The sequence below is a fragment of the Thunnus maccoyii genome, chromosome 2, assembly GCF_910596095.1.
Source record: "Thunnus maccoyii chromosome 2, fThuMac1.1, whole genome shotgun sequence".
NCBI lineage: Eukaryota > Metazoa > Chordata > Actinopteri > Scombriformes > Scombridae > Thunnus > Thunnus maccoyii.
The window spans coordinates 14057720-14072348 of record NC_056534.1 but is presented as its reverse complement, the minus strand read 5'-3'; the positions used below and the strand labels follow the sequence as shown (position 1 = coordinate 14072348).

The 14629-nt window shown below is 40.1% G+C and overlaps 1 protein-coding gene across 10 annotated transcripts in view; it reads right to left on the bottom strand.

The window, feature by feature from the left end:
• Nucleotides 1–14629, bottom strand: part of LOC121888517 — a 192425-nt gene that overhangs the window by 21733 nt on the left and 156063 nt on the right. The window lies entirely within an intron of this gene.

Sequence of the window (14629 nt, the reverse complement as noted above, 5' to 3'; positions counted from 1 at the left end):
CTCTTTATCATCAGGGCGCTCGTCTGGTCCAAAGCCATGTTATGTTTGTGTGTGTGTGTGTGTGTGTGTGTGTGTGTATGTGTGTGTGCTTGGAGGTTGTGGTCGGTGGGCAGGGACTAACATGGCCTGCTTTACATTTTTAAAAAGCAACACACATGAGGCGTCTCCTACAATCACATAGAGTGTAAATTATTGAAATTATCCTGTGTGTCAGTGGTCTAAGACAGCGCAACACGATACACAGAGACATGATGTGGCTCTACCTGCCAGGCCCCCCAACACACTTGTAAACAACTGTAATTCTCTGCGAAGCAAGCACAAGCACAGTATGTCTGTGTGTAATTTATTTATCATTTATTTATCCGCCTCCCAACAGGCGGTTAGAGGTGAGAGATACTGTCTGTTTACCCCTCTGCAAACATACACACTCAGGCAACATGCGCGCATAGACACAAGATACACTCTCTCAAACACAACTGTTATAACTGCTTTCTGTCACAGATCACTCCAAATCTTTCTTAATTCATACCCTGTTTCTAAAAAGTTAAATATGAATGGAGGTAATAGTCATGTAAAGGTTAGAGAGGCAGGGTGATAAAGGAGCTGTTTATACACCAGTTTGTTACAGGATAATTCTGGTTTATTAGCTTTAGTAGCTTAGCTTTGGCCATCACTTATATGGGTTATGATGACATTGTTTTCACCATAGTCTTTGTTGAGATCTGGGAACACACAGACATCACTACAACAGAGTCCATTAGAGAAAGACTAATGAGCAATCAGACAATCTAGAGGTAGAATTGAAAGTGAGCACACCCAAAATGTCAGTGAAAATCCCTCATTGTACAAGAAAACTGTGTGTGTTTGTGTGTGTGTGCACAGCTATGGCAAGTAGGTCAGTCGATCCAGAGACTCAGTCTGGAAACTGTGATGGATGTTTAAAATGGACAGTTTGGCCCATTATTTTACCATTTCTCTTCCAAATAAGTTTGCCTAAAGGCTCAGTCACACTGGCATTTAAAACAGCAAAATTTCACAGCAAATTCAACTAATTTCAATAGAACTGCTGTGATCAGTAGATTTACTCAGTGGGGCAAAGTAAGTCCATACAAATCTTAGGCATTAAGTTTAACCTTGGAGAACATCAACATGTAAATTCACACCTTTGACCAATAGGAAACCATCTTGGCAAAGCTGAACTTTGAGGTTAAAGAGAACTGGAGGGTCAAAAATGAAGAAATCTATTGTAGCTTATGTTTTGTAGCTTTTGTGAATGAAATCATGCACAATCATGAGGAAAAAAATACAAGGAGTAGGAGAATGGCCCAGTACAGCAAAAACAGACAAAAGCGTTGAGAGCTATTGGGACTGGGTTCACCAAATAGCCCTGCGAGTAGTCTCTACATCACCACCACCTATTGTGCGAGGATACATGGATGACCTCCGTTGTACCATTTTCTGGTGTGACTGAGCCTTAATCTGGGGTTTGTTTTACACCTGTACAGTCTTCTGATATCTTGTGTTTCTTTCCCCCATTGAATTTACTTTCAGTAATGTCACCGTGCTCCCAGATCTTAGCAATTCAGTTTTGATTACAAAGTTATTATCATCGGAGTGATAGCCAAAACTATGAAAATAAGTCAGAAGTTGTAAAAAAATGTATTATCTTTTAATAGGAGATGTTCTCTTCATCCTGATCAACAATTACAGAGATATTCTCCAGTCCACTTGACCTCAATCTGTTCATATGAGCGTACTCTTTTTCTGTAAAGACGATACAATGGATGCTACACCGTCCTGCCTGAGCAGGAGCGCCTCGCTTAACCAGCCCCAGGGAGCGGGATTATGAAGAACAACCATCTGATTTCTTCCTCCTCCTCCGACCCCCTGCCTTTCCCCAAAACCTCCCATCTCATCACCGCCCCTCGCTCACCCCAGCCTCCTCTCCGCTCGTGATTAAGGGTCAAGCGTGCCACCTCGTCTCCAGGCCATCATTAAAAGGGCGTCAGAAAAGAGAAAGAGAGAGAGAGAGGGAGAAAGACACCCTGGCACACGGGGCTAATGAAAGCCATGAATCACAGTGTGGTCTTTAAAGAACATATTAGTGGCATCATTAACTCTGCACAAAGGCCAGAGCCGGGGTGAACAGACAGGTCGCTCCACCAGCAAGCCTGCTGCCCCACCCCCTGCCACCCGCCTCATACCGCTCTGCCTTTCATATCCCCTAGAGCCGCCTCTCATTAGGGAGGCACCCATACCGCCACATACGGTACGGCTCTAAGTCCTTGACTATTTCCCCAGACGGATTTGAGGGAGATCTAAGGTGTAACAGGAATTAACTGGTATAACTAAGCAGCAACGCCAGACTCAATATGTTTAATTATTGCAAAACTTAACCTTCACAAAAGATTGATACTTAAATCAAAGACAAACTGTGCTTTCCGAGTATCCTAGAACAAACTCCAAAAAACTAAAGCTTCTATTTCTGTACTAGCAAACAGCAGACATATTTTTGATGGACACGCTCCTCTTAACCTGCCACTTCCTGTTTGAACAAAAACAACTCTCCCTCCAGACGCCCTACAGCGGGGGCCTGTGGGTACTCCTCACGGGCAGTGACCTTTTCACACAGCCTCGGGACAAAGTGGGTCTCCTAGCTCACCCTGGAGCAACACCCACCACCACCACCACCACCACCAGCACTTTCCTTCCACATGCCCGCGCCCCCCTCCTCGCCCCTTCAGATACCCAGGACCTGGTATTGCTGGTGGAGGCTGTAGCCCCTCAGTTCCCTCCATCAGAGGTGTGTCTGGAGCCCCTGTGCTCAGGGAGTTGGCCCAGGCCTCATTAGGAGCTCCATGATGAAATGAGCTGAAAGGCCCCAGCCTCAGCCAGCACCAGCCAGCAATCACAGCAGCCTGAACTGGCAAGGCTCATCTCACGGCCCCATAGGCGTTAAATCATGGATAACCTTCTCGTTTCTCTCGCTATCTAACTATCCCGCACCCCCTAACTTGCTCTCTGTCTCACTCAGACTATGTATAGCTCACTTCTTCTTCTTTCTCTTACTTCTACAACGCCCCCTATCCCCCACCACCACCACCCCACCCCAACCCCCCCATCTCTTTCACTCTGTCTGCCTGGATAGGTCATCAGTCTATTACTGCTACTCACGGATCACACTGTACTTCACCACTTCACTCACTGGGGGCATCAAAGTTTAACACCTACAACTTACAGTTCTCAGTCACATCTCATCTCTCACTTTCTAGATTTCCATGTTTTTCCTCTCAGATTGTTTCTCCAACATTTTCATCATGCGTTGTAATCGTAAATCTATTCTTTTTTTACTCATTACTCCACTACTGTCCTTCTTTGACCTCTGTCTTTGACTCACCTGAAATCTCTTTCCTTTCTTTCAACTATTTTTATTTTCTTTCTATGCAGTGGAAGGGTTAGTAGAATGAAAGAAAAAGAAAGAAAAACCACCAACTTATCAACAAATTAAGTATAAAAAGTAAAGGTACTCATCATGCCGGCAGACTGGTTCCCATCATTATTATCTTCTAAATTATTTTACTGGCCCGTTACTACAGATGCATTAACATGTAAGCAGCATTTTTAATGTTATAGGTGGTCGATGTGTGGCTAATTTATACACTGCTGAGTAGTTCAATCAATGCATCATAATTTATATAACTTTATAAGTTATGCACATAAAAATCTTAATCCTCAAGGTAACTTGTAACTTGAAATGTAGTGAAGTAAAAGTGTAAAGTAACAGACTATCTATCTATCTATCTATCTATCTATCTATCTATCTGCCCTCAACACGGATGATTAGATTCGGTTCCTGCTTTGAAATTAGAGTCATAATTCCCTGAGCTGAGCCGCACTGGTGACATGCAGGTGTAAGTGCCTGCAGGTACGCAGGTATGAAGCACAGTCTGCTCTGCATGCACTGCCAAAAGAATCAAAGCACGGGCTCTCTGGGAACCACAGCGTTTGAGTTCCTATCAGAGCGAAAGGGGAATGATTTTAGAGGACTAGAGAGGACACCGAAGACACCAGTGACAGAGATATTAGTGCCCCATTCTCCACAGTGCTGTTAGTAAAAATCTAAACATTTCAGTGTGCTTTGACTCAGTTGTGAGCAGTGAGGCATCACTTGCAATCTAAAACAGCGTATCTCCAGAGAAGTGGAGTGCCAGAAGCAGGTGATAGCGAGCATTATACAGCCTTTTCTTGAATATATGTTTGAATAATTGAAAGCCACTTAGTCCCATTTGAATGGTTGAGTGTTGTGGATCAACTACACCTATGGAGGGATGGGGTCAGTATGGCTAGCAGGGACAGGCATTGACGATACAGCTTCTAATATATTCATGAAATGCGAGCGTATGATTTTTTCTAAAGTCCTCACGTATGTCACAACACACAGAGCTATGGATAATTAAGGATTGTCGCAATGCTTTATTTCTGCAGGCAAAACATCTCTCCCCCGCCTTCCATTGCACACCTTGTATTAAAAGCATAATTCTATGATAAAGCTAGTTTAGGGAAACCTAATGTTATATTAAAGCGGAGTTAATCAATGCAAGGGGAGCCTTCTTACCATACATTATTATGCACTACAGAATGCCTTAATGTGCAAAAAAAGACCTTTTTTGTTGGCCAAGAGTAGACATTATATTACTACAGGTTAATAAAACTTTGGGTTTCTTAATTTTTCATAGTGGTTAGTGCATATGTAAATATTTAATGAGGTCTTTATGCTCCAGATATTCCAACAAAAAGGTTAATAAGCTCTAAGATGGAGGATAGGGTATATAATCGCTGGCCTGTCCTACAAAGAGGGGAAGAAAAGAATGGTAGAGCAGTAATAAAGGACCCCAAAGAGGGAGCCAAGAAGAAAGTAGAAAGACACTTAAAATGCATTATGAAGAAAGAAATATAAATAAATATATATAAATGATTGTTAGCCTTATTCTTACTATCTTTTATAAAGGTGTTTGTTGATATTTCAACAATTGTTTGTTCATTTGAATCAATTTTTACCAAATTGAATCAAAAAAAATGAATGAAAATAATGATTATTTTAATTATTAATTTACCTGTTTATTTTTTAATTAATTTTATTCAGTTTATAATGATATGAAACAGAGCAGATCAGCAGATCCTTAGATTTGAGATGAATGGAACCAGCAAATGTTTGTCATCTGTTTTTCATAAATAACTTAAGCAATTAATCGATTATCATAATTGTTGGTAATTTATTTTCTATTGATAAACTTATCAAATCATTTCAGCCCTTCAAAGATGAGACCTGTGTATCGAACATCAGTGGTAGCTTCTTTCTATAGTGCTCCGTTAACACTCAAATCAGTTGTAAACCAAATAACAAACTATGATGCTACTAAACAGATTATAATAAAATAATAATAAACAGCAGCATAATAAAATAAAGTCATCAATTGGTGTTCTCCTTGTAAGTGCGACATTTAGTTTCTACTTCACTTTACTAACATCCACGCACCTTATAAAATAAAATCTACATATTGACATCAGCCTGCAGCCGGGAAACTCAAATGTCACTTTCATTTAACTCATCTTCCGCCATTATGGCACGTTGAAAGCCCTGTCCCATCTAAAGCATATAGCTCTTTCTTTAATTAACACACACGCTGTGGTGTGTTGCAATATGAAATTAATATTTCAGTGCCTACTTCGTTTTATGGCCGCTACCATTTGAATAGGCCTTAATAGAGTGACAAGACATTCCCACCGACCACTGTCCCATGAAAAATGCACAAGCCACTTAAAACCAATGGCCAGTCACAAGAAGACACTTGGCCCCTCAAGACAAACCATGACTTCTTTCCTGATGAGGGGAAAGCAGGCATATTTTCAGCGCCTGCTGTGGAAACTAATGCCCTCCCCTGCACACACATCTGTTATGAAGATTGGATGAAATGGTTTGATAGTGAAACATTAGCTTCTTTTAAATCTCACGCCTGGTGAGCATTCTTCAAATGTAACGCAGAGTTAATAATTAAAGTGCCCCATTCGCCATAATATTAATCGTCGGGGCCATCTGATAGTCCTCCTGCCAAAAGATTCAGAGGTTGCTTTAACATATTTGAACTGAATCTTTGGCTGAAGATGAGCTCATTATGAATGGAAATAGGCTGACAATGTCTGTAGTGAGAGTACTGAGAGATGCTGAAGGAATCAATAGATCGGAAAGAATGCTGAGGGGTCAAAAGACTTCATCTTAGTTTGCTGAAGGTCAGTTTATTCACTTACTAATGTATGCTGAGTGTTACTGATCCCCACAACATTCACAGTATGCATTCAGCATTTAGAAAACATTTTTTTTACTTTACCTCTCTTTGACCTTTTCTCTCTCAGTCAGTATGAGTATCTACATTAAACAAAGCATCACTTTTTACTGACCCTTTTCATCTCTATTTGATTAAGCAGCATCATCCCAGTGTGATAATGAGATGTTAATAAATACAATGGTGTTTACAGGGATGTAATATTATTAAGGCATGCAGCGAATCCTGCCCTTCTAACTGTGCAAACTGCTGAAATATTAAAGCCATTAAGAGTCAAAAAACATCTGTGGAGAGAGAAAGACAGAGACAGAGAGAGGTTATTCACTGTACTGGTCAAACCATCTGTCTGTATTCAAATGTGCATGTGTTTGTGTGAAAATAATACATTAGAAAAAATTCTTGGTACCATAGTTTTTACACAATTTTCATCAACACCATGGTAAAGAATCGACAAAGTGACACGGCAAGCTAATTATATGCATCGCACATGAGTTTTGACACAAACTATCCACATACTTATACATACAGCATGTCTAAAAGATAATATAGTACCAAGTGAAATGCAGACTAGTTACAGACTGGCCTTTTCCTTGACAATCTTTTATTAACTTTCATATGAAATTGTTAAATCACAACCAACAATATGCTTTGCATTACAGATGACATTTCTTTGTGGCTTCCCACTTCTTAAAGACACATCCAACAGGTTTGCCTGTTGTGTTTCACGTAAAGAAACAACAGACACATTTAGTGGCGATTGGAATTACAATATGTGTGAAATAGGAAATTATTTACATGTGCTTGAGCAAGAAAGGGTGCTTAAAGGAGGATCGCAGTTCACACATATAAACACAGAATACACAGTACTACCTAGATGACTTTATGAATCTAAACAACTTTTGTAAATGTATATTAGTAATTAATTAATCCATACAATTAATGCCTGATACACAGATATGTCTCAAACTACTTGAATTAAACTATTTATTTGGAGTTGTTTAACATGTAACATATTGCATATTACAGAAAAAAAAACAAAGAAACAGCACTTGAAAGCAACATTTGTCATATAAGTCCTCTAAGATTTCACTTTTTGTCCAAACTAGTGCATCAGTAAAGATTTAACTCTAAAATATGCCAGCGTGCTAAATTTTATAGTCTTTTATAACCATTCACTGTAGAATTGTGCAGCAGATCCTTGATAAAAGGACATTTAGTGAGAAATATTTCCCCGAGAATAAATGATGATGATTGAGGGATTGCAGGAGGAACAGAGGAAGAGATGAAAGGAATCTGGAATGACAGGACGAGACAGGAGAGGAACAGGACCCCACACGGTAGGGGGCCTGAGAGGCCGTCTGCAGCTCTGCCTGATTGACACACAATTGCAGCGCTACTGCCAGCGCCCCTCCCAGAGTTAGGAGAAACAGAGCACATTATGCACCCACTGTGAGCAGACAAATACACCTGTTCAGATGCACAAAATGACAGGTAGAAAGACGCAGAAAGACATAAACACACACACAGGTATAAGGGAGAAAAAATCGTACAGTATTCTATGGCATGGTATTGAACTATATCTGAGTCACAGACAGGTGAAGGATCTGTCTGTCTGTCTGTCTATGAGCTGCAGCAGGAACAAGGAGCTAAAGCTAACAGATAGCTTTAATGCATAAAAGAATAAATAACCGTCTAGAGAAGATTAAAGTAAATGCTGGTTTATAATTAGCTGGCTGGCCCACAGCTAGGAATCACTAGTACATCTTTGCCACTGGTGATAGAGTGTGTGTGTCACAGGGTTGACCGCGGGAAGGATTGAACAACCTGTCACCCATAATTCACACATAAACTGGACAGCGCTGCCGTGCATACGCTGCACACGTGTGCACGGCCTCTACAGTGTGTTGTAGAAATACACATTTAAGTATCTCCTTCTCTCTTGCACATAGAGACAAGAAGAGAGAGTGTTGTGACATTTTTTGACTTATACATGGCATGCACACACACACTAAAGTACAGAGAGCCAAAGTCGTGATGTCACTTTCAGGCTGGCTGCTATTCTAGCTTCTGTAACTCAATGCAATGTCTCCCAGGGTTTAGAATACAAATTCTAAGATAAGTGAGTATCTCTCACATCAGTTGCTATTAGAAGTTGAACCCTTTAATGATTTAAAAAATAAAATAATGAGTGATATTCGATATTTTTTGTTATTGACAACAAATCCCATGAAAAGACTGAAACCAAAGCCTGAATTGCTCTGTGCTGTAGACCTCCACTGCTGTCCAAAATCTATTAAATGCACATATGAGCCATGTCGCATGTCATTTCGTCGTAATGAACACTGACACCATAATTTATTTTGAGTAAATACTCACAAGAGCACCAAATGAGTATTAATGCATGGCTGAAAATAATCCCAAATAAATACACTATTCATACTGTGCCCAGATATTTTAGAAAATTATTTAGCCCATTTATTTATAAAATAAACATACAGTATATGAATAAATCTCTATATTTTTTAATGTTTTTAAAGATTCATAGGACTTGTTGAATATCAGCCGCCATAACCTTTAAACAACAAATAATTTGTTATGAAAAAATGACGTGTCTTTGCATCCATTTTTTTCTCTCAGTCATGATATTAACCCTTGGTTTTTTTTTTTGATGTCATCTTTCTTAACTGTTGTTTTCTGAAAATGTGCATCCCATCCTGCTATTGCTACAGGCATGTCTGTGCAGGGAGATCGACTTATCCATTAAACCTTGAACTAAGACACTTGACTGGGCTCAATCTGTCAAGATGGTGACATTTAACCTGTGATGGTCTTGGGCTTGTGGGAGATGGCATTCACAAAGTATATGTGCACTATATGTAATTCACTATGTCACTTTGCTTAGGAACATGAATTAACAATGCACTATTGTTTAAAATATTTTTTTTCACACATACTACTTGAGTGCACATACTGTACCTGGAGCACATTTATGCACACTGGTCTAAGGTTTTGCATTGTATATATCTTCTAATTTAAGTTGATTATATAGTGGATTTCTCTACTCTGATCTACACAAGACTTTCCTCCCCAGAAAAACCAGAGCATTAGTTGTTTCAGTAAAAAAAGACAACATGAGACCTGAACCACATTGTTTCCCCAACCGTAACCAAGTAGTTATTTTAACCGAAACAATGATCTTTCAGGAACTGTGATGCCGTCCTGCTGATAGTGGTGTCAGATGAAGAAAACACGTTTATGTGTTGTTGTAAGGGGCATGGACCAATGGCATATTTTGTTGTTAAAAATCGGAGGACTTGTTTGCTTCTATGAGGACTTGTTTGCTTTTATGATGTAGTTCTAGTTAGTTTTTCATTTGCTCAATCCTTTTAGTGCCTCTCAGGAGATCAACTAAGTATTATCTTAAATTCTCTTATTTAATCTGATAAAAACAGAATTAATAAATAAACAAAAAAAAACTGGCATATCTGTCTTGACAAGACAGGAGTGAACTATATTGTGCAAGGTTATGTTGTGGAGATGAATTTTTAGTCATTTGTATTCATCATATCAGAACACGGATGTTCCAGAGTCACTGTGGCTGTCTATGTAAACACTGATGAATTCATACAAACATGAACTAAACACAAACACACAAAGCACCACAAGTCAACAGGTTGCATCCTTTGCATTCGGAGGACAAAAGAAGCAGGACGATAGGCCTCGATATGGCGAGAGGATGCCCCCCCCATCCTTTGTTTTACTACTGTCAGGAGAGAAGCCTAATGTAATCATCTTTCAATCCAGACCTCATAATGAGGATTGCCTCTCTCTTTTAATTCATATCAGGTCAGCTCTGTGTTCACAAACTCACGCATTAAGGTTCCCAAAGGTCCATGACGACTCCTTTGTCTCTAATGGAAGAGTCGACAAACAATCTCTGAGCGCGGGAGTTCAGAAAAACACTGATGGAAATGCAAGAAAGTGGCGAGAGTGAGAAGAGACAGAGAGAGAGGGAGAGAGAGAGAGAGAGAGAGAGAAAGAGAGAGAGAGAGAGAGAGACAACAACTGACATCTCAGGGAATTTCACAAGGATGGCTAATCCAATGTGATCAGCGGAAGATTTTAATATTTAAATAGCCAGCAACGCACCAGAAGTTTCTAATTAAATTATAACTCATGCTTGAAAAGCAAAAGTGCATGTGTTGTGGGAGCTTAAATAATTCAGCCCGCCCTATATCTCGTCTTTCTGTTAACCCGGAGACAAATGGCACTTGCTAGGGCTTTTAGACAGGGGGCTGGCACTGTCAGAAACATGAACAACATCAGCTTGTAAAGGGCCTCACCCATCAGGGCCCAAATCCAAACTGACTGGCCTCACTACTGAACAACGTTCCTAACCTAGGAATTAATTTGGTTAATTAATTCATTATTAATTACCTTAAAGGCCACACAACACTGGCACATTGTAAAAAGATGACAGGAAAAAAGCCTCTTCCTAATGAACTGAGGATGTTAATGAGGCACCAGACAACTCTGTTCTGGCTCCTCTCACTATATCATCCTACCTGCTTGCTCTTATTACAAGTTTCCAGCAAAAAAAAAGTATCAGAAAAGAGTTTATTAATTAATACACTCTTGAAGGATATATGAGACGCTCACAATATCCATGAGAAGCGTAAAATATTTAGGGTAGTAACATTCATATTAATGGCAAAATTACACATACATCTCAGAAATTAAATTAGAATTCGACCCAACATTGATGGCAGAGTCATGTCAAGCATATAAATGTACTTATGGCTCGAGGTTAGAATATCTTTTTTCATTCATTATTTTTTTTTCCACCAGGTATCTTCGCTTTTGGCTACTCGGCCCTTGCGGCGTAATTCCAGAAAAGAATTACATTTTTGATGGGAACTAATTAGGCGGGCCTTTACCTGAAATTCTTCCAGACTGTTGCGTGTTCCTGAGTTGGGATGATGGCGGTATAACTTATTGAGGGGCACCAACTGTTCTAACTTATGCTCAGGACCAGAGGGAGAGATGTGAGCGCAGAGGTCTGTTTCACAGTGCTTGTACTTTGTGTGCCGCGAAACAGAACAGAAGACATTCTTAAGAATAAACTCAACAAAGAGACTGAAAGTCAATCCCTCCTCAAAGGCCTTTCACTCTTTTGACAAAACTAAACCCTGGTGTCATAGTCTCTTGCTCTGCCCTGCGAGGGAGAGTCAGCGTTCACATACTATGCATATGAGACTGCCTGAGAATTATAATACATATACTGGAGCAAACTTCTAAGAGAATAACAGTTCCTGCTGTGATTACTGCATTTGATGGCGAGTACACCTCAGACATTTCGCTGAGTACCCTCTATTTTTCCCTCTACCTGTTTCCCTTTATTCCTTTATTCCCATGTCAGTGCACAAACAGACACAACTGGCAGAGGGTGGTAAAGTGGTAAGAGAGTGTGGGTGAGGTAGGCAGTATCATGATCTGAGATGATGAAATAAAACAGTCTGGCTGCTCGCTTCTCTTGCTGGCAGTCGTAGAAAAGCCGCAGAGGATTTCAGGTAGGAGGCAGACGCAGACATGAGAGATGTGTCAGCTCCGATACAGTTCAACACAAAGGAGACCAAACACCACAAACTACCAACACAAATTTGTGTCTTGTCCTCAACAACAAGAACAGAAATGAAGGGCTGATTCCAGACTTGGCTGTAGGAGGAGGAAAGGGTGGGGGTAGGGGAGGGAAGGAGGGAGGGGTGGGGGGTGGGGGGGGGGTGAGCTAAACTTGGGGATGTTTATTTTACAACTTGGCGAGCACTTTGAGAACATGGAACAAAGACATGTGGTTCTGTTCTTTTGTGCTTGCAGTTCACACAGCCTTTGGCCTTAGTCTTCTAAAGTCCCCAGTCACGACTGATGTGAGCCAGTCAAGACATATAATTCAGATACAAACTACAAGAAAGCAGCAGGGTCCACCCCAAGGGGTCTGTGACACACACACACACAGACACACACACACAAACACACACGTATGCACGGCTTTGTGCGCAGCCCTTTATGATTGCTGCTAAGTTTCTAATTGTTCTGATCATAAAGAAATACCTTTCAAGAAGCTTCTGTTTCAGACCCGCAGCCTGATTAAAGAATGCATGATACTTCAGTGACAAGACTGTATTATTAATTCATTGCAAACAGTGGAATTTGGGTGTGTTACTTTGAAAAATGTTCAAAACTGGCGGCCTGTAATAAAAGCACTGAGAGAAATTCCAACTCATTAACATTTAATCACAAAATTCTCTTTCATATGAAATACCCAATATAGGCTGTCAGAATCAATCAGGTGTCCAGAAAAAGGGAGATGGCATGCCAAAAGGATGGGGAATATGTCAATTGTGGCACTCACTGTTTCTTCTGGCTGTCATATTGCCAGTGCTGCCTTTAAACCGACACTGTTAGGAAATGTGGCTCCGTAGTGCTGCTTTAACACACTCGGGGAGATATGGATGAAGAAGAAGAAGAAAAAGAAGAAGAAGAAGAAGAAGAAGAAGAAGAAAGGCTTCTGTTGCAGAACCTTTGCCTGACAGGAGCCAGCACCGGAGGTTGTGTCATCTTTTGGTGTGGGGGACGTGTTCAAAGCCAAGGTTTCTGGGTAATGGGGTTCGATAGGGGATCTAGAGGAACTCTTTACTCATAATTTTATAATTGGCTTGCTGTCCCGGGGATCCATGCCAGTACTCTTGCCTAAACCTTCAACGCAACTCCCCCTGAAAGCCGGAGGTTGGCCCTCATGTAAAGACTGGTTGTAGGGACGCACAACTAGGATCAGGATGATGCAGATTTCCCAGCTTGAGGGGCAGTGTAGAGGCAGGGTGCTACTAAGGCAGGAGGAAGCAGAGCTCAGAGAACGGAGTTTAAAGTTTAGGGCGTAGTGTTTTTAATTTATCACAGTCTTGAAATCTGAATGAAAAGAACGTAACATGAAGGATGGACATGCTACTGTACTTAAAGACCAAAAAAAAGTTCATTAAATGTATTTTTAGCTATTCAGTAGTAAAATTTTACAGTATGTCCATGACACACCAAATATTTGGCCTGTCCAACATGGGATTATAAGACACTGTTGTATGTCAAACATTAAAAATACAGCAAATTGTCTTCCAGTAATACATAGACGATGCCAAAAGAAAGATCCACACTATTGCAAAGAAAAATAGGTTCAAGTCCACAAAATGATTGATATATTAGGAATCCTCACGTTCTCTGTATTGAAATCTCATTAATTACAAATGACTAAAAAGGGCTACTGTACCACAAGAGTGACATTTGTTTGACAGACTGGAAAAGGAATATTATGGGACATACAGTAAAATGGCTGATAACAGACTAAAATGTGTTTTTGTTTTGCAGAAAACACAAAGCATTATTTAATATTATATATTTTTTTCATTTTCAAATTTTGCTCCATTCATTGCAAAAATAAAGCTGAAATGTTTGGTTTTTTTTTTTCCCCGGCAGACCCCTGGAATACAAGTTACAGTAATTAAACCGGACTCACTAGCTTCAACATTACAAGTACAGTGTGTAGGCTCAGCAGCATTTGTGCTTGTGTCATTACTTTCTCACTTTTTCAAAGCATCTTGGAAATGTTGTGGCATGTTGGCCCAGATAATATCCTGTGCGACAGTTTAGGTTTTATTTTTATGTTCGTCTATACGGAGAAGCGAAAAACAACACAGTATTTGGCTGTGAATTACACCTGTGTACACAGCATGTTAAAGGAGAAATACAGTAAATCAGATTCTTACTACCCTACTGAACAAAATGACAAAATCATACTGATATCTTGATAGGTTTATAGATCAATAACACCTACTTAATTCAGGCTTTCAAAACTCCCTTTACTGTCATTTCAGATGGTTTCTAAGACTGACCTATATGAGCAAGCGACCAGCGAGACGTTTTATTCTCAAGCAAAAAAGCAGTTCAGCTCTTATTACTGTAGCAGCCCTGATTGTGTCTGTTATGAAACGGAGATTTTACTTTTTTTGTCAGGTAGCCTACAAGGCGACATACTTCAGAGGAACGAGTGAGGAGGGAACCAGAGACTTTTTGATGTTGCAATTTTATCTGGTTACCGATAGAGGTTGACAGAGGTCAAACATGATTTAATGATTTGCATCAGAGTGAGGTTTTATATAAAATAAGCTGGGAAGAATCTGTAGCCTCATTTTGGCAAGTGATTCAAACTTACACTAAATATGAAATACAGTATGTGCTGCCTT